The 21444-nt window shown below is 42.6% G+C and overlaps 1 protein-coding gene across 2 annotated transcripts in view; it reads right to left on the bottom strand.

Annotated features, from left to right (window-relative positions):
- Window positions 1-21444, bottom strand: part of MTUS2 (microtubule associated scaffold protein 2) — a 308744-nt gene that overhangs the window by 157279 nt on the left and 130021 nt on the right. The gene's annotated exons all lie outside the window — the stretch shown is intronic.

Below are 21444 nucleotides of genomic sequence, written 5' to 3'. Positions count from 1 at the left end.
GGGTTAATAATGACAGATAGTAGGGGGGACTGTCAACTATGTTGTTTGTTGAGTTAAAAGTATAAATGGATCTTCCAGGTGTTTTTGTAATGTGATTTTGTTATTATTAAAAGTGAACGGATATGTATTGGATATTGCAACTGACTATCTAATTAATTTGTTTAATTTGTGTTCTCTGTCATGTTCCACTTTTTATTGTAGAGTTGAATGGCTGGCAATGGTGCTAAGCAAGAAAGATTTGGATTTGGTCAGGGTGATGGAAGTTGTAATCCAACAATACAAGGTTGCCATCCCTCGCATTACAGCTTTAGATGTAAAGAAACCTCTGTGAACCTCAAGTAAATCAGAATGCGCGATGGCTGGTGAGTCAGATTTGAAGTGGCTGTCACCTGACAGTGGTAACACTTTTTATCTACAGCAAGCCGGTTCAGAAGTTCAAAATCCTCTCTTTGAAGATACATAATAAATAAATAAAATTCAAGAGAACTGGAAACAAAACACCTTGGTATGGGAAGCAGGTTTCAACCTCCAACTTCCAGGGCTTTACTTCAAAGCAAAAGCTGCCAAGCAAACTTTCTGTGGATGTGTTTTATCAATAACTTGGAGGAGCTTCTCCTCCCCCGTCGCTCAGCCCAGACACTGAGGTCCTCCAGCGAGGGTCTTCTGGAGGTTCTCTCACTGCAAGAAGTGAGGTTACAGGGAACCAGGCAGAGAGCCTTCTCGGTAGTGGCGCCCACCCTGTGGAACGCCCTCCCACCAAATGTCAAAGAAATAAACAAGAAGAAGAAGAAGAAGAAGAAGAGTTTGGATTTGATATCCCGCCTTTCACTCCCTTTAAGGAGTCTCAAAGCGGCTAACATTCTCCTTTCTCTTCCTCCCCCACAACAAACACTCTGTGAGGTGAGTGGGGCTGAGAGACTTCAAAGAAGTGTGACTGGCCCAAGGTCACCCAGCAGCTGCATGTGGAGGAGCGGAGACTCGAACCCGGTTTCCCAGATTATGAGACTACCGCTCTTAACCACTACACCAAACTGGCTCTAAAAGATCTGACTTTTAGAAGACATCTGAAGGCAGCCCTGTATCAGGAAGTTTTTAATGTTTGATGTTTTAGTATGTTCTGATATAAGCTGTGAGCCGCCCAGAGCGTCTGGGGAAACCCAGCCAGATGGGCAGGGTATAAATAATAAAATTCTTATTATTATTATAAAAGTGACTTCATTTTGGTCCTAAAAGAACAGTAACATTTTTTCCTTTCATCTGAAAGGGAGTTCAGTTGTAAACAAAGCAACCAGTTATTATGGGTGCAATTCACACCCTGCAGTGCCATTTACTTTAATGGAAGACTACAGCTTGAGATTAAGAAACCCATCTATCTATCTAGATTAACATTTATATCCTTCTGTTATATATTGAAATCTCTCTCTCCACAAGGGTGGAGAGGCTATCACTCAAAAACTCAGTGATGGACAGAAACTCAGTCCTTAAGAGTAAGAGGCTCCTGAGTTGAGGGAGTGAAATTTTCCACCGCCCTAGCATTTTCTGGGAATCAATAGTCTTTCTTCTACCATCCCACCCCCTATGATACCCCCAAAGCTATAAAGTCTGCCCTAGTGAGAGAACCACTGCAGCTTTCATTCTGAAATTCAACAGGCTTCATCCTCCTCAGAACTGTTGACCATGCCTCCAATTTGCATTCAGTTTCCTATGGGAAAAGGGGGGAAGGTATAGCTGTTTTTAGATTCCCTATTGTGGTGGGGAGGGGAAACTGCACTTTGTTTTCAAAAGAACACATTTGGTTCTGAATAGCAAGTTGGACTGGAAAGACAAGGAGCAGCTCTAAAACCATTTGGGCTCTTATGAAACAGATACAAGACAAATATTGGTGCTGGTGCATTCCCCTGGTAGATGCATAGGAGGAAAGTTAACCTCTCTATACATCATATATGTGTGCAGTGGAACCTCGGAAGCTGAACGCCTTTGAACTCAAATGTTTTGGCTCCCGAACGATCAAAACCCGGAAGTGGTTGTTCTGGTTTTTGAATGATTTTCGGAAGCCAAACATCTGGCACAGCTTCTGATTGGCTGCAAGACGCTCCTGCAGCCAATCAGAAGCCATACTTTGGAAGTTTAACGTTTTGGAAGTTGAACAGTCTTCTGGAATGGATTCCGTTCAACTTCCAAGGTACGACTGTACTGAGATTCCCCATAAAGATTGTTTTCCATGCTTATGATAAAAACTCATTTAAATCACCCAGCTGACCAGCCTTCTAAATGAGAGAACAAAATTCTGAGGTGGATGGATCAACAGTCTGACTCAGTATAAAGCAGCCTCCTCTAATGCACATGTTCTGCTGGGTAATTATTTATTGAATTTTGCCAAGTATTTACTTTACATGTATTATTCATTCTGTTACCATATGTGCATCAGCTTTAATTATATTCATTTTATTTTTATTTTATTTTGTAAAAGAGTTCACAGCAAACGACAGAATTACCTTCCCACTGTGCACAGATAAACCAAGAATTGGCAAGTTCATAGTTACTTAAAAATAAGAAGATGAAAATGATAATAATAATGATGATGATGATGATGACGGTGAAAGACAGAAAGCAGCTGGAAGAGCGTTGGAATTTTATTATGTTCATGCTTTCATTTACTATTTTCATGCTCATTAGGGCTTTTTTGTAAGATAATGTAAGATTCTGGCTACTGAAAAATCTTCAGAGGTTAAATGAGGATGCTGATTAGGAATAGCTGAAGAATGCCAGCAAAGGAAGACAATATTCATCAAAATCAGAGGGGATAATTCTTCATGAATAAAAAAATAGTTTATACATTAAGGTGTATAGGATGTTAATCTGGCCCTGCAGGCCCAAAGAACTGCTGGATTCAGCAAACCTTAGGATAGACTTGAGGATCTAATATGGATAGGAGCAGTGGCACAAATGATTTGCTCTGTATAACCTTTGTCTGCAGAGACACTGACTGGCTAAGGGGCAGTGTCTCATGCGATCCAGGTCCCACATGCAGATAAGCGTACTGTTAACGATATGGATGTAATCTAATATTGGTGTGATGGGGAACCTGTGGCCCACTCAAATGCTGTTGGGTTGCGTGTCCCACCACCTCTGATCATAGTGGCCAGGACTGATGGGAAACCAACAACAGCTTCTCCATCCTTGGAACAGTGGCCAGATCTGTTTTCCCTGGGGAAAGATGCAGTTGTTGCCCCAACTGAAACTGAACAAAAGTTATTCCTAGCTACAACAGTCACCTGGCCATCCAAAAGCAATGTTGGATTCAGGAGCACCCCTCCCCCAAACTGGTCCTTCAGGGACAGAGCAGCAGGCAGTATTTCCAATCCCCGATCACCATTTCAAATGAATACTTCTGACTCGAGTAAACCTGAGATTGTTAACCTACATTTAATCCATAACTGTGCCCAGACACGGGTTCAAGATCTCCATAGCTTTATTGACTACCAGCTGCAAATGAGAGAGAACTCAGTGCCATCGCCATATTGAAAGCACCATATTCCAAAACTCTGGATGAAATCTCCTAGCAATTTTATGTAGGTGTTAAATACAGAATGAGGGACAAAACAGGAGCACAAACAGTCACCATCTTATGGGAACATTTAAGTAGATAGGACTGGAGTCACCAAAAATAGTGCCTGCAATTCCCATAGCAGCAAGAATCCCAGGAGGAAACCATAGCTGATGGTGGTATTAAAGCTGCTGAGCAGTACAACAGGGGTACATTCCCCATTATCTAGTTCCTGGTGCAGGTCATCCACCCAAGTGACCAAAACCCAGTCTGACCTGAGTTTGGAAAGTATCTGAATAATCAGTCTCATCCGAGAAAGCCTCGAGTTGAGTTGCCACCATTATTATTCCTCTCTTGCCCTTTGCTGTCACTGCATTTCAACAAACCATTTAATTTCTTGCCATTGCTATTTTGAGTGTGTGGTCCTTGTTATAGGCTTAGGCTTACCAGTGTTAGAAACTCAGGTAAGCTAATCGCCAAACGGCACCTTAAACCTAGTTTACAGTCGCCACCATGGAATGTTTGGGCACCATATTTTTCTTTCAATGAGACTTAATATTATTATTATTCATTTAATTTTTGTACCGCTGTATATTTTAAAGAAAAAAATATCCAGGTGGTTGACAACACATTAAAACATCCAATAAAACAATCCAGAATAAAACAAATTCAAAGTGCCAGGAAAATATTTAAGATCCTTCTCTAAGGGACATTCTGCTTTCCCCATATTTATTTACTGACTTAATTTGTAGAGCTGCCACATCGCAGAAGTACTCTAGGAAGCCAGTGTGGTGCAGTGGTTAGAGTGTCGGACTAGGACCTGGAAGGTCTGGGTTCAAATCCCCACTCAGTCATGCAGCTCACTGGGTGACCTTGCAGTCAAGTCACAGCCTCTTAACCTACCTTACAGGGTTGTTGTAGAGATTAATTTGGGAGGGGGTGAACCATGGACTCCTTGAAGAAAAAAGTAGGATATAAATGCAATAAATAAGCTCTTGTGTTTACCTGCTTAAGAAAGCTGCAGGGACAGCCAGGCACCAGCCTGGCATCCAGAGATCTCCATGTGGTCGCAAGTGGACCCATGCCAGTCGGAAAACACACCTGGCGCATGGGGGATTTCAAATACCAGGATGCACTTTTAAAACCACATTTAGAGAGAGGGTGAAATATTCTAGGCTTTCCCCCATGAGTTACTAAAACACATTCAAGATCTCCAGGGTCCCCATGACCTCAAACAAATCAAAGTATAAATAAACCAAAGGCAAAACACTAAAAGAAAAAAGAAAAACACTACTAAGACCTAGATAAGCAACATCCTCCACTATAGTCTAGGAGGGTAATTAAGAAAGTTCAACAAATGATTTGATTAAATAAACTTCCAGTGTAGGCCTGAAGAATGGCAGAGCAAACTTTACATCAAAAGCTCGACAGAACACCAATAGTAGAACTTTCTACTATTATGAAGGCATGTAATTTACTTGGATTTGCATAAAGCTATTGAGGAGGTCACACACAGGGGAGTATTAATGAAAACAAGTAATTTTACACTGAAATGGAGAGGCCTCTTGTGGATTAAAAACTGAGAAAATGGTCTTTTGCCATGATGAAAAGAAGTGAATATGTGGGTGCTCTGAATATTAGAGTTGGCCAATGAATTCCGCAATAATCTTGAGTATAAAATAGGAACGATTGAGATAGAATGTGCTGATGACACAAAAATAATTTGGGTCAGAGGATACAAGTGAGGACTGAGGAATTCCAGAAGGATCTAATCAAGCAGGGCGGTTGCGCAATAAGATGGCAGAGATAAATTTTAATGATGGTAAAGGTAAAAGGCAAATGCTTACGAGGAGGAATAGTTTCGGTTTCAGCTGTTCAAAGAGACTGATTACCCAGCACATCTCAGCGGAAGAGCCGGTGCCTGTTGCTTTATAAACTTCAGCAAAGATGAGGGGGGGGGAGGATTTGGAAATTATAAAGCAGAGATGCAGAAGCTGCAGCTCTCAAAATGCTGCTGAATTCAGTCTCTCATCAGTCCCAGCCATCATCACCAACGGGCAAGGATGATGGGAGTTGTAGTTAGGGTTGCCACCCATTCCTTTAAAAAACTGTATTGTCTTGTTTTTGAACAACAGCATCCCCTGATCCATTTGAACTTCAAACAATATGCCTTCTGGCCTGTTTTCAAAGTCATTAAAAAATTAAATCGTTTCCTCCTCTGTGTGCTCACCCTAAATTGCTTGTCTTGCACAGCCTACCTTCCTAGGCACATCAGAAGTTGAGCCTGCCCTCCAAATCTGGCTGATTTATGCTCCAGGCTAGCCAATAGAACTCGCCAGTCAGCAGGCTCTTCTGGGTTGGGCTGAGCTCTGGCCAATGGCTTGAAGAGGAGAGCAAAACATTTCAAAGCTAAGTCTCACTGTGCCTCTTACTATGTGTTTAACTTGTAGTCCAGCAATACCTGGAGGGTCACAGGTTCCCTGCCCCTAGAGTACAGGAAGAGAGCTATAGGTCAGTAGAAGGGTCATCAGTCCCAGGTTCAATCCCTGGAATCTCCAGGTAGGGCTTGGAAAGACTCCTGAAAGAAACCCTGGAGAGCAGCTGGCAGTCAGTGCAGACAATATTGAGCTATAAGGTGCAATGGTCAGACTCTATATCAGGCAGGTTCCTGTGTCCCTAAGAGACAAAGCACAACTCAGCTTTGCCCTCTCCTCATTGGGCCCAGCCTCCAAACTGCAGAAGATGCATCGGAACATCGAAGAAAATGCATTATATGTATCATACTCCCCCCAAAATTGCATGCAGCATATGTGTTAATCTGACAATACCTAGCTCACATTTGAAATAGCCGGCAATCAACATTCTTTGCTGTAAACAAAATTTCCACTGGTTAATTAACAAAAATTTGCTATCAGCAACTGTAATATTGATTTGTCCTCAGCTGCAAAATTAGGAGCCGCTATTCAAACAAATTCCCTCATTTGATTCAATGCGTCACAGTGTTTATCAGGTTTCGTTTCCAATATCCCTGCTGACACGCAAACGCCTGGAAATCGTGTCGCTGTGTTTCATAAGCAGAGACTAGGCCCATTCAGGGATGCTAGGAATGTCAATAGCTGTTAACTACAAAGAGAACAGAGTCAGTCTCCTGACTCCCTAGTAATTAAACTGCAAGGGAAAGAAAGCAATCAACAGGAATGAAAAACTCTGATGAAATGGGGAGTATGTTATTGTATTCATTTGTTTTATCATTTATTATTTTATTACATCTCTGTGTACTACTATTGTTGACCCTGTAATGAATACATTTTAGAATTAAATGCAACAAAGGCTCTTACCCAGCCAAGGCAGCAGCAGGAGGACTGTGATTAGCATCTGATTCCCTGTCCCTTTGGAAATCTCCACCATTATCTTCAACGCTGTTCTGGACTGTTTCCCAACCCTCTGGAGTGGAAGCAGGGGCAGGGGCATAGGGCGCTATAGGGCAGAGGTGGGAAACTTCAGACCTGGGTGCTAAATGCATCTTTCCAGGGCTGTCAGTACTCTGAACCATTTGAACTGTGATAAGGCCTCTATGGTCTGGATGGAGATGGGGGTTGTGTGTGTGTGTGTGTACCTCTGACTTTCGCACAGCTGGAATATAGTCTACTGTTCAAAGGTAAGAGTAGCATCCATTCTCTTGCTCCACCCACTTTTGCTCTGGCCCTGCCCACCCCTGGCATGTGGCCTCCAGAAAGTTGGTCATGAGAGAATACAACCCTCAGGCTCAAAAGGTTTCTCACCCCTGCAATAGGAGAAAGTGGGAATCAGCAAAAATCACATCTTTCCCTTCAGCCAAGTGGAGCTTCTGCTGGGTCAGTGATTCATATTGTATTGAGTGAATATGTTTCCAAACAATAGATGTGGCTATAATATTATCTTCCTGCTTAGTTACGGTCCTCTTTGCTGTTGGCCTCTTGGTATGCTTAGAAACCCTTACCAACAATCTGGAAAATTAGTCAAGGCCGGAGATACAGTAGTGATCCTTAAAGCTTATTTTCTGAAACAGGAATTGAAATGCACAAGTCTATCAACCTGCAGACACTCAAAGGTAAGATTCCTGTAAAACACAGAAAGCAACCCTATCACTAACCTTTGCCTAATAAGTCTACCCAAAGCAGAGTTGTGTTTAACCATTTATTACCCTTCAACATGAGTTACTGAGGAAACGTCTGTATTTCCCAGTGAGAAAGGAAAATGTGAGCATTCCATTGACATACAGTATTCTTGAAAACAACTATAGTCATTTCTGTACCCAGCTATTATACAGCAGCTACAGTGTCAAACCCTGATGTCATGAGCCAGTTATTCCATCAGGCTATAATTTGCATCACTAGTTTCAGAGGCAGGAATTTCAGCCTGCCAATATTAAGTTTCTGGCCTTCAAGTCCACTTACTACCTTACTGCTGAGTTTTGCTGCTCTGTCTTCCATGGAATGTGGTTTCCATGGAAGACACAATTTAAAAACATGTTTCAGCAGGAATATCATGTTCTCTGATTTCAGATTTCTTGCTTCCTCTTCCATCTTTGACACTGCAAAATTCAAGGTAAATCTGGACAAACTTTAAGCGAAAAACTTGGGAACAGAAAGTTCCGTCACCTAAAGGCATATGCTTTGAGGGCCTAAAAATATTGACAGGACAATCTTTTGCATTATTTTTTTAAAAAATATTCATTTAAAATGCTTTTATATACCACTTAATATATCAAAATTATTTTTCTTCCCAGTTTAGTGTTAGTAATAGTATTGTTAAGTTCTGTCCACAACCAGCACTGTCATCATATGGGATCAGTTGTTACATTGTTTTCCTTTTTATATGGTTTCGCTTCTACCCTCCTTTTAAACACTGTTTTTATATTTTAATGTTCAGTATTTTAAAAAAATGTTCAGTAAATAATAATCGTTACACAGGCGTAAGCCCCATAGGTAAAGGTAAAAGGACCCCTGACCATTAGGTCCAGTCGTGGCCAACTCTGGGGTTGCGGCGCTCATCTCACTTTACTGGCCGAGGGAGCCGGCGTACAGCTTCCGGGTCATGTGGCCAGCATGACTAAGCCGCTTCTGGCGAACCAGAGCAGCGCACGGAAACGCCGTTTACCTTCCCGCCAGAGTGGTAACTATTTATCTACTTGCACTTTGACGTGCTTTTGAACTGCTAGGTTGGCAGGTGTAAGCCCCATACTACACTTTTATTTGGAAGCAAGTACCATTGAAATTAGTGTGACATCTGAGTGAACACGGATAGGATTATGCTGTCAGCTTCCCTGATCATAAACTGAATGCAGCTTGTGCAACCCTCATCATTACATAGCTATCAGCTAAGGCAGGGGTAGCCATGTGGTGCTTTCAATATGCTGTTGGGCTCCAACTCCCATCAGCCCCAGCCAACATGGTCAACAGACAGGGATGCTGAGAGTTGTAGTCCAACAAAAACATCTGGAAGGCACAATTCTGGGAGGCTACCCGCCAGCTAAGGCAACACTTAATTTCTATTTTATCATATGGTTAGAGCATGGTTCTGATAATGCCAAGGTCCCAAGTTTGATCCCTGTACAGAACAGCTGCATATTCCTGCATTGCAGGGGGTTTAGACTAGATGAGCCTCAGCGTCTCTTCCAGCTCTATGAATCTGTGATACGCTTCTAAGAAGTTTAGAACATAAAGCTTCATTCAGCTGGATTTTTGTGCAATTGTAGGCAGACTTTTAAAATGTAACAGATGGAGTGAGGGGGAGTTTAAAGATTTGCAAAACATCTACTTCATAATGAATATATACATGCCACTTACATTTCTTCAGTTGAATGCTTTTCTTACTGTCCGCAGAAGCATTTTCAAACATTAATGAAAATAAAGGCACAACATAAAACAGTGTGTATATTACAATCACAAGTATCTTGTGCAAAAAAATTCCATCCAAAGCTGTAGCCGCTATCATTATTTCAGCCTCTCGCTCCTAGCTCTGAAGCATCCTGCTGCTACATGCACCTCATAGCACTTTATAAGCATTTTCTTCCTAGTTAAGCATGTAACTAGGAAATAATCTGCCTAGCAACCTGGATATAAACATACAGCACAAGAAGAATAAGTTATTAGTAGGCAAGTAAACTTGGTTACCTGCCAGGAAGGAACCTATGAAAAAAATGTGTAGGTAGAAAAATAGAATGGTTGCTGAAAGGTTTCTTTTGTGAAATGGGCTGTGTTTTGCCAGGCTCTCACAGTGGACTATAGACTGCTTTCCAGAACACGTACCTGGGTACAGCAAATAAATGTGAGTACAGTTGCCATTTATGATCAGGTATTCCGGGTGGTGAAGGGACGTAGGTGGCACTGTGGGTTAAACCACAGAGCCTAGGACTTGCCAATCAGAAGGTTGGCGGTTCAAATCCCCGCGACGGGGTGAGCTCCCGTTGCTCGGTCCCTGCTCCTGCCAACCTAGCAGTTCAAAAGCATGTCAAAGTGCAAGTAGATAAATAGGTACTGCACCGGCGGGAAGGTAAACGGCGTTTCCGTGCGCTCCTCTGGTTCGCCAGAAGCAGCTTAGTCATGCTGGCCACATGACCCGGAAGCTGTACGCCAGCTCCCTCGGCCAATAAAGCGAGATGAGCGCCGCAAGCCCAGAGTCGGCCACGACTGGACCTAATGGTTAGGGGTCCCTTTACCCTTTACTTATTCCAGGTTGAAGTCTAATTCCTACATAGAAATTGTTTCCTTTACAGGAATTTTGCATCACATGAACCAGTCTTACTTAGTTATTCAAACGGTCTCAGAGCTACAATTCCCAGAGTTCTGAGGAAAGAGGGATTCACAGATTTTGCATCCCAGGTTTAAACAGATTGCTGAAAAATAAAAATAAAGATTTTTATAATGAAAAACTCTCATTTCATCTGTAAGTAGCTCTAGAAGCATTAGGAACATGGAATTTTCATAATTCTGCTCAGAGCTCTGTTTGGCCTAATTGTTACAGTACAGTTATTATTATTGTCCTCATGCCTTGATTGGACAAACGGCATGGTAGAAACCTGACATGCTAAGAACTAAAAACAGGTGGGTGCCCCACAGAGTAAATCTAATTCTCCAATTAGATCATGGAAATGTGAACCTAAATGCTGTCAATACGTATTGATTAAGCAAATGGATACAAAAAGGGTAGCTGCTCAATGATGGGAAATCCCTGCTCTCTTTGGGGACGGGGGTGCAGGTTTCGCATTAATGATCCTGTTTCCAGATGTTGTTTCTCTTCCCACCATCATCTTTGGGAACAGCTTACAAGATGCTTTCAAGAAAGAGCCTCTGGACAAGTGAGGGATAACTTCCTCTCTGTCTCTGAAGGAAACTCAGCATTTAATGCCTTTTGTTTATAATGGGGGGCGGGGCTGAGCATCTTCAGTGGGGCTGGAATCCTAGGAAGCTGCTGCCACTCAGTGTTGACAATACTAGGCTGGATAGGTCTATGATTTGATAAGGCAACTTCATAGCTTTTTACTCTCGTAGGATTACTGTGTGTACTTCAGAGTGAAAGTTCTTAAGGTATGGCTTATATTGTACTCTGGAAGCAGCCCAAGACAACTATCTCCTTCCTCCAAAATGATTGGCCTGCAGTAGTTGACAAATCGCCATTCAGCTGTGATCCAGATTATCAGCGATCATTCATTCACATCGTAACTGGGAATCTCTAGTTGAAGTTCTTTGAAATTTCTACTATCATTTCGTTATCGCACATATTTTACGGAATACTTAAGAAGAGATATCAAACTGTGCTGTTTCTAAGTTGCAGATTTCTATTGCTAGAGAAGTGCAGAAACAGAGAGAGCCAACAGTTACCTGGAGAGAAGCAAGACTGCTTTTTTTCTTTGCCAGATTGCTGTGGAGACTTGACAGCGCATGTAGCAAACAACCCAAGACAGCAGGTGTTACCTTTCTGACCAAATTATTCATCGTAATGCATTTAAAGTATGTTTAGACATGCTATACGTTTAAAAAAATTAGCAGCAGACTGCTTTCTTGCTACTGATTCTATTGTCAGAAACCTTTGCAGTGAAAACATTTGAGGAAAATCCCAATCTAACCAAATACCTTGCCTCGACACGAGAGAATTTATTAGCAGCTTAATATAAGTATTAAAAAGAAAATGAAACATGCTCACATCAAAAGGCAGGCACAGAGCTCGTGAGCCTTTCTAAGGCAATAAGCTTTCCTTAACCTCCAATTCTCCTGTTGTGGGAACTGCAAGTCGCTCAATATAATAAGAATATAACTGGGTCAATAAAATGGGGTCATCCTTCACTAGTAAGCCTCACAAAGTAAGTTGTGGAAGAGATTACTGCCACGTTGAGATGGGATTCAATTTAGTTTAAGATTATGATCATAATTCAACCGTATCTTATTTGTTTTCTTTTGTGCTATTTGAGAAACTTGAGATTTAAAAAATGGAATTCAGATCATAGGATAATATCAATGATGCGTTTCTGCCATGATGCTTTAATAATATCCCTGCAACCTTCAGTGTGAAAATCTCTTAAAGCCCTTTAGACACAACCAAATAATAATAGTGTAATTAAAGAACACTTCCAGTGTTGTGTGACCGGAGGAGACACTTATAGCAGCCCTCCTGAGCCTGGCGCCCACCAGATATTTGTTGGACTACAACTCCCATCATCTCTCACCACTGGCAACGCTGCCTGGGTCTGATGGGAGTCCAATAACATCTGGAGGGTACCAGATTGGATAACCCTGCTTTTCTTTAACCCTGGGCCCAGCTATCGTGAGTCCAACAATACTGTCAGGGTCAGGATCAGATTGGCAGGACCAGATGGAGGAGGAGGATCAAATGGCAGGGGCTGAACTGTGAAAATGTGGTTTGAAGGAGACTGAGCTCTCCCTTTTCCACCTTGACATCAGTCACTTTGGGAGGGGAAGGAGGGATGCTGGCCCTCCCCATGCTCCTGCAGACCAGAGATCTCAGTGGAGGCTGGAAGAGCTTTGCTCAGCTGATGGAAAAGTGGGGCAGTGCCCCTCCCCCTCCCAGAGGGTGGCAATGCAAGCTCTGGCTGCCCACAGGGCCTACAGGCTCTCTCCTCCTCATTCTCCTCACCTGTCTCATCCTAAATGCAACAGTGCAGTTGCATTTTCATAATTCCCACTATTTATACAGACACCTTGGTAAAATTGACAGTTCCCTGGGGAGACCTATGCGGATGCACTGAAATCCACAATTCTGTTTGTTAACAATATTCTGGCTGAAGTCACAACATACCAACTCGGGCGGAAATTTTGAAATAAAGGGGGGGAAATAGAGCATATTTGCCAAAGCATATTTCTGAGCCATTTCAAAGCTCTCCTACCCAATCCCTTGCATACTAACTAGAATTTTTAGCATCATGTTTAGTTTATGGATGAATTCTTCTCAGCTTCATACAGAAGAACTGGTTCAGTAATTACAAGCTTTCTGTAAGAAACCGGGGAAAGAATGCTCCCCCCTCCCAGAGTCCTCCTTTTAATTCATAAAATAAACACATATGCATTGATGGTTCCACACACATGTACTTTATCATGTCGTCACCTGGAAATAGTTGCATTGACAGCTCACCCTCCCAAAACAACATAGCAGGGTGCAATGAATGGTTTAATGGAAGGATGGAATCAAAAAACAATTGAGGAACTTGACCCAAACAGAGGAGATGCTCATCAACAAAAGTAAAAAGAGTTCCTGCTGGGTCTGACTGAAGTCCCATCTGGACCCATTTACAAAACAATCACCTCTTATAAACCACTATTAGCAGAACAACTAAAAAAATAAGCTAAGCAGCAGACTCAGAACAAAAGATCCACAAAACATATTATTATGTTCTTAAATGTATGGTGCAAATGTGGCCATAGAGGTAGACTGGGGCCCCTGTATGCTTGCCTAGCACATGCTTTCACATCCCTTCCCAGCCCCTTGTAGACTATGCAAGTTGCTTCTTTGGCAAGCTTAGCACATTCCAACCTTCCTCCAGCTCATGGACAATGTTGGGTAGGAGACAGGATGAGCTTTGCCGCATCAGAGACTAGGCTAAAGGCATGAGCCCTCTGCAGCCCCTTTCAGCAGGCCTTGCCCCTGTGCACATTTAATGTGCGAAGGGGGCTGTAGCTTCAGAACCATCATTTAGAGCTATATTGAGATTATGAACCTGGGGATGTGTCTGCTGCAAGATGCCCTAGCTAGCCTGAATGCCAGCCACCAGACACGTGCAGAATCTTATTTTGCATGCCGAGCCGGAGAACAACTTATTTGCAGGAAGTGATGCTTAACTCATAATACATCTAAGCATCACAAGATGGACCAATTCATATTCTGAATTAGGTAATTACAAACTTTGGCAACATCTCTACTGACAAGTATATTTAGTTCCAGCAACTGAAGCTGAATGCAGAGCTCTGTAAATGGCCCCCAACTAGGGGAAGAAAATGGAAGGCTCTAATGTGCTCTCTGGTGCATGGTAATTAAGGAAGAAATATTTTTTGCGGATTGTGCAGTTCACGCTGGGAAGCTTCTCCTTTAACCTTCTATCTTTTGAATGTTTTTAACGTGCATATTTCATAGAATTAAATGGCAAAACCTTTCTGCTGAATTCAACTGTAATCTGACAAGCAGACTATATGCCTTGTTAACACAGATGATCTCTGCCCATACATCCTTAATTAAGACTAGAAAGCTGGCATTCGCTGTTGCTTAAAAGAAAACGTAGATCAAAGATATCCAAATGTGAAATGAATATTTCAAAACCTTGCATCCACTAACCAAAAGTCTAGGGAAGCCAAGTGTCAAAACCCCAGAAGTTAAGCTTGAAGGCAAAAGTTCAAACAGTCAATGTTAACTAGGCATTTGCTGGGCCTTGTTTTTTTCTTTTCTAAAAGAAGAAAGAAAGTCAAAATGCATTTATTTATAAAAAGTTTTTAAATGCTATCCCAAGCAGTCCCTGACATCCAATACACTGCAAAAATGTACCTTTGGGAACACCTTGCCTTGTTTACCCCTGCATGGTAACTTGGATCCTTGGGAAAGAAAGTCTTAGCAGTGTCATGTGCCCAAAAATTTTGTCATATGTCTACTAAGGCCAGGGTCTTTAGTGTGTTGGCACCTGCCCCTTGGAATGCACTCTAATGAACAGGCACTACAGTACTGGCATTTAGGTGACTGCTTAAAACTCATCTGTTCGCCCATTATTTTTCTTAATGTTGGTGGTACAGATTTTTTCACACATCACAAAAATGAAGTTAAGTAATATATTTGAAACTAAGCACAACATTAATAATAACCATAAATACTGAGTGTCTGTCCTACCACAGGTCATGGTGAAACTCTGGTGGCTAACTTTCTCAGCAGGACCTAACCATACATATATATGTGGAGAAATATTTTTCATGCCTGGTGTCAGATGGCTGCCCTGTCATGGGGAAGTGGAGAGCAGTGCTTACTGTGAGACTGTAAATGTCACCTAAGAATGTGCTGATTGGGCCAGAAGACTGCTGGACTGCTAGACCCAGGAGTCCCTGGGTCACTTTTTCTTTAATTGCATTCAAAAGATAGACCTTAAAGTTCATGGGAACTATTTATTTATTTCATAAAATCTATACACTGCTTGATTGTAAAAACAAAAACAAGAAACGAACCCTCAAAGTGCTTTACAAAAGATAAAACATTAAAATCAAGATGAATTTGCAACCATGCTTTAAATTAAATTACTAAACCAGATTAAAATTACCTCAACTTTCTAAGCATCTGGGTAGGCTTGTCCAAACAATTATGTTTTTAGCAGCTGCCGAAAAGAGTACAGTGAAGGGGCCTGCTTGATCTCAATAGGCAGGGAGTTGCAAAGTGTAAGTGCTGCCACACTAAACGATCGAGTTGTGACAAATGTGGAATGGGTATTCTGTGGCACTTGTAGTAGTGCCAATTTCGCCAATCGAATAGGTGAAGTGGGCATACGTGAGGTAAGGTGATCTTGTAAACTGGTCACAAGTTGTTAAGGGCTTTATATACTAACTGTAACACCTTGAAATTGGCTAGGTAACTAAGAACTGCCTTGGGAACAGTCTTATAAGGTCCACTTGTCATTCTACCTTGTTTAATATTTATATGAAGCCTCTGGGAGACGGATGCCATCAGATAATGGTGACACTCAGCTCTACATTTTGTTATCAAGTGAATTTAACAATAGTTTATTTAGTGCTCAAAGGCTTTTCTCGGTCTTGATTTCATACACTCTATCTCAAGTCAAGCTTTGTGAGGTAGGTCATTAGTAATCCAATTTCAAGCTGCAAAATATATTAACTTAAAGACAAACTGTGTGTTGTGCTGGGAGACCCGTTATTGATCTCATGACCATTTAAAAAAACTAAATAAAGCTGAGGGGCTGTTAATTTGATTAGGGGACTGGAGGAGGGTGCTTAATCCTTTTGCCATGACAGATGCGTGTATTTCTCCCTCCACAAAGTAATAGTCAGCATGAGGGTGAGAGATCTAGACTGGGAGAAAGGGGTGGGTATCTCTGCTCTCCATGCTGGCTTCCCAGTCAAATTTAGTTTATCATCTAAACATCTATCAGCACAAGGGGAGCCCCAGCCACTGAAGCACCTCAGCCCCACCAACAAAGTGTCAAGGTGGCAAGCAAGTTAGGCAGCTGTGTGAGGAGAAGGGGTTACCTGTTTATTTGCCTATTTGTTTTAGAAGCAGGAAACAGAATCCTGGACCCCCGGCAGGGCATTTTGACATGTGGGTGGGGCCTCATACCCATCAATCACTTGACATCGGATGACTCAGCCTTAAAAGATTTCTTGGATCGCTAGCTTGGATTGAAGTCTGTGGTGCTAAGAAGGGCCACAATTGGCCAGTGGGCCTTGTTCTTCAAATCTGTATTTACCAGTCATAGGTCATAAGTGTCATAGGATAAATTGGTGAATGGGAGGCGGATTGGAAGCAAGCAAACAAGTTGAGTGGGACAAAAGGGTTCCGTTTTCCATGGGCTCAGATTAAAATCCAAAGCAGAGAAGAATTTGGGGGCATCACACTTCTCGAATCATTATTTGAAGTATTATGGATCACTGAGGCTTACAATTTTCCAGTCAAAGAGTTATGAAGCTCAGGGACATCTTTCAGTCCAAAAATTGTATGCACGTCAATGGCAACAATCACGAAAGCTGAGCGTACCTCAGATGCTATTCTATGCAGGTATCCCCCTACTTATGCATGATCAACTCACACACGACCAGGTATATGTGTGGTAAAGGTAAAGGTACCCCTGCCCGTACGGGCCAGTCTTGACAGACTCTAGGGTTGTGCGCTCATCTCACTCTATAGGCCGGGAGCCAGCGCTGTCCCCAGACACTTCCGGGTCACATGGCCAGCGTGACGAAGCTACCCTGGCGAGCCAGAGCCGCACACGGAAACGCCGTTTACCCGCTAGTAAGCGGTCCCTATTTATCTACTTGCACCTGGGGGTGCTTTCGAACTGCTAGGTTGGCAGGCGCTGGGACCGAGCAACGGGAGCGCACCCCGGGTGCACAGGGTAGCTTTCCTGCGCATCCTCCAGCCGGCTTCAGAGCTTCAATTCCAGTTTTGGGTATTTTTGGGATACAGTATTTTTGGTATGGATTGAAGAGAGAATGGCAGAGAGGGTGTTTAAAAGGTGCTACCCACTTTACAAATTCACTTATGTGAACGGGGGCCAAGAACGTAACTCCGCGTAAGAGGGAAGCCACCTGTATACTAAAAGCTAACACTTGTCAGAGTGTGGACCACAATGGAACCATCCTGGCACAGCCAGGGAAGACATCAGCACGCTTGGGGAGCCTCAAAGTTCGAAGAAGTCCAGAAAGTCATAAACAGCTTGATGAAGACTAAACACACTGCATGGGCATGAAATCCTGAGTGATGGGGCTTGGGGGTGGGGGGAGAACCACCATGTTGGTGAAATGGAATATCCTACTAAAGGGTATAGCTAGCTGTGATTCTCCCTCCCCAGTGAGATTAGACAGGCACCCTTCTTGCTGAATTTCTGGTGCCTGACCAAGACTTGTTCCAGTGGGAATTTTAAAGGTAGCGTTTGGTTTTATGATAAATACTTTTCGTTTGATTGTCCCATTTTATGTGGATTGTTGTTAAGTACACTGCCTAGAAATGAAACAAATTTAATGCTTTGAATAAGTAAACAAACAAACAAACAAATAAATGATAATAAACAAACAATGCATGGCACATGATGAAACATTTTGTTACAAGGTGTTGCACAAAAACAAGCCCTAAAAAAAACTTATCAAGGAGATATGTTTATAGTAGGTGGTTTTCCACCCCCCAGAAAGAAACCCTACCAAGGAGATAAATCAATAGTACTGTAGGTGTTTCCCCACCCCAGCCCCCTTTGCTGGGTATTTATAGGCCTGAACAGTGAGTTTGAGAAATCTACCATGCAACATTTAAGGTTGCCAAGCAACAGAACTCTGCCACCACCTGTAGCAAATTGAATGTTTTATTTTCCCTCACAGTATGCAGAGTTGACTCATGTTTTTAAAAAAGAGATGAAACTGAATGTTGTAAACAAGAAACCAGTTAGCAAGCAGGCATGCATTTCTGCAAACTGCCGGAAATCATCACAATGACCTAACTTAAAATTTCTGGTTTTCTGATACTCTTCCATATTTCAGAATACTTCAGCAATGCACTAATTAATCTTAATATACTTTATTCCAAGGTGTGTGTGTGTGTGTTTAGTGTGCAGTTAGCAGAACATGTGAAGTCTGAAAAATGTTGTGCAGTTGTTAGTTAATAGTGTGCGGTTTGAAAAGGGGGGCGGGTTTAGACAATTATTAAGCACTTGTATGGCAGGCAATTTCAGGGACAGCATGGACACAAATTATGTCAAGGCAGAATGCCCTCAGTTTCTGTACTTAAAAGAAATAGTCCAAATTAACCACAAAAAACACCCTCTTTGGGGAGCTGGAACCTCCCCTTCTTCTCTTGCATCTTCAGGTAACAGTTGGTTGCATCCTTGTACATATCCTCCTTTTGTGCCTGCTATTCACTGAGCTAAGGCAGATTCAGGAACAAATTATCACTAAGAACTACTTCTAGGGAAGGACTGACAGGAGGGAAGCAAGAAGCAAAGCACGCTTTGGGTTCTCTGCACTTTTTGTGTGGGTGGGAAAATCTGACAGAGAAAATCTGCTTTGAAAACTCCCTGCTTTAATGATCACAGAGACACTGTGAAGTTTTACTCAGAGTAAACCCATTTAAGTTAATGAACAGGACTACGTTAGGTCCATTAATGGGTCTATTCTACACTATACATTTAAAGTAGTCTCATACTCCAATACAGTAATGACTCCCTCTCTTTAAAAAATCTTGGGAACTGTAGTTTCAGGGTGCTGAGAGTTGTTAACAGAACCCATTGCTATCACAGACTTAGAATTCTCAGAGTGGTTTAACAATCAATCCCTTTTCCCAGGGAACTCTGGGAACTGTAACTCTGTGAGAGGTAATAGTGCTATCCTCTAAACTCTCAGCACCCTTAACAAACTACAGCTCCCATGATTCTTTGAGGCTAGCCATTGGCTGCTTAAAGTGGTAAAGGTAAAGGTAAAGGTAAAGGTACCCCTGCCCGAAGGCCAGTCGTCACCGACTCTGGGGTTGCGTGCTCATCTCGCTCAAGAGGCCGTGAGCCGGCACTGTTCGAAGACACTTCCGGGTCACGTGGCCAGCATGACGAAGCTGCAGCTGGCGAGCCAGCACCAGCGCAGCGCACGGAAACGCCGTTACCTTCCCGCTATAAAGCGGTCCCTATTTATCTACTTGCACCTAAGGGTGCTTTCGAACTGCTAGGTTGGCAGGAGCCAGGACCGAACGGCGGGAGCTCACCCCACCGCGGGGATTCGAACCGCCGACCTTACAATCGGCAAGTCCTAGGCACTGAGGTTTTACCCACAGCGCCACCCGCTTAAAGTGGTACAAGACTGCTTTAAATGTAAAGTGCATCTACAGCCTGAGTTGAACACCACCCTCTTTCTCAATCAACCTCCCCCAACCAGGTGCCCTCTAGATGTCTTGGACCACAATCCACACTTTGGCATACAGTCCCCTGGAAATTAGAAGGGTAGCAACAATTTGTTCTTTTCAGTGCTTCCTTAGACAAGTTATTTAATCAGGCATTTTCTGGGTAGTAAAGTTAGATACTGCTCCAGTTGGTTTTACAGGCAGATTTAATGTATTCTTATTGTTTTAACCTTGCATGCTGTATTTCCAAATGGTGGGCAGTTATTATTAAAATAAAAGACCAAACTCCCATCAGTCCGAGACAGCATGGCTAATAGACAGGGATTATGGAAGGAGTGGTCCAAAACATACAAAGGGCACCTGGTCAATAACAGCTGCTCTTAATTTAGGTATCTGAGAGTTTCAGATATATTTGAGGCAAAAGGCCTAGCTCAGTGGCAGAGCATTTGCTTTGCATGCAAAAGGTTCCACATTCAGTGCCTGACATCTCCAGATAAGGCTGGGTGAGACCATTGTCTGAATTGCTGGAGAGCCACTGCCAGTCAGTGCAGTCACTATTAAGCTAGATGGACCAATCGTCTGACTTTGTATAAGGCAGCATCCCAACTTCCTTTGCCACTGAGGGTCATGCCCCAGGCTATGATTTTTCAAGTGCTCTTACAAGACATTTATGTTTTAACAAGGCAGCACATGACCTACATAAATCATGACTCAAAATCTGAATGCGAGTAGTCATGCTCCCCCCGCCTCCAGAATTTAGCTTCTGGAGATTTTTCCACCAACAAGAAATGCTCCATTTCTACAATCTGCCCCTAAGCCTACTTGTTTACGACTGAATGAAAACAATAAGGATGCAATCAAGCTCTTTTGAAATCAAGGCAAGCTTTGCAGATGACTTCAAAGGGAATGAATTGCACCCTTTTTCAATCATCTGTATGGAACAGATGGGTGAGAATGGAAATATATCCACTGGAACTTTGCAAACTGATCCTGTGCATGTTTCAAGTATAAGAATGTGAGCCTTTCTATGAGTTTCACCAGAAACCGAAAACATAAATTACAGTTAAACACAAGATTATTAACAATATAATTGTCCGGATAATTTATTTTTATTACTGAATAAATTGCTGTCTGCAAATAACTCACCTGGTTCTTGAATTCAAAATGCACCTGTTCAAATGCATACTTCTGCTATGGGCATCAGCTTTGGCATTTACTTCTGCAGAATGGCACTGCAGCAGTTTCTGATGCTTCTCCTTTGTATATTGTTGTTGTTGTTGTTGAATTAAATTTCTATACCACCCTATACCCGTAGATCTTAGGGTGGTTCACAACGTAAGATTACAATATAAAAGCACAAAATACATAATAAGAATAAGAATAAAATGTATGAGATCAGCTGATTCCCAGAAGAGGGTCTCAAGATGTCTATGCACCTCTCCAAACACTCTGGGCCCTGCTGTTTGCCTTCCAACAATGAAGCAGCTTCTAAATGTAATTTCACTTTCTATTGCCAGCTTAGCCATGGACACAAACAGTGTGCTCTCCAGGGTGAAGGTCTATCCAGGAGACCTGTCCGCCGGGCATCTCAGAGGGCACAACCCTAGTCTGGCTATGGCCCCCATGTGCCCTAGAGTACCTTCTTCCACTCCAGTGTGGAAGCTAATACTTTTGTTGTCTGCAATGTCAGGGTATAGAGCAGGGGTCTGCAACCCGCGGCTCCGGAGCTGCATGTGGCTCTTTTACATCTTTGCCGCGGCTCCGGGGCGGATACTAGCGAGGGGAGGAGGCGCATTGTGCGCCCCGACACTCCTCACTGTGGCGGGCGC

Source organism: Podarcis muralis, chromosome 4 (assembly GCF_964188315.1).
Source record: "Podarcis muralis chromosome 4, rPodMur119.hap1.1, whole genome shotgun sequence".
Lineage (NCBI taxonomy): Eukaryota > Metazoa > Chordata > Lepidosauria > Squamata > Lacertidae > Podarcis > Podarcis muralis.
This window is presented reverse-complemented; position numbering and strand designations above follow the sequence as displayed.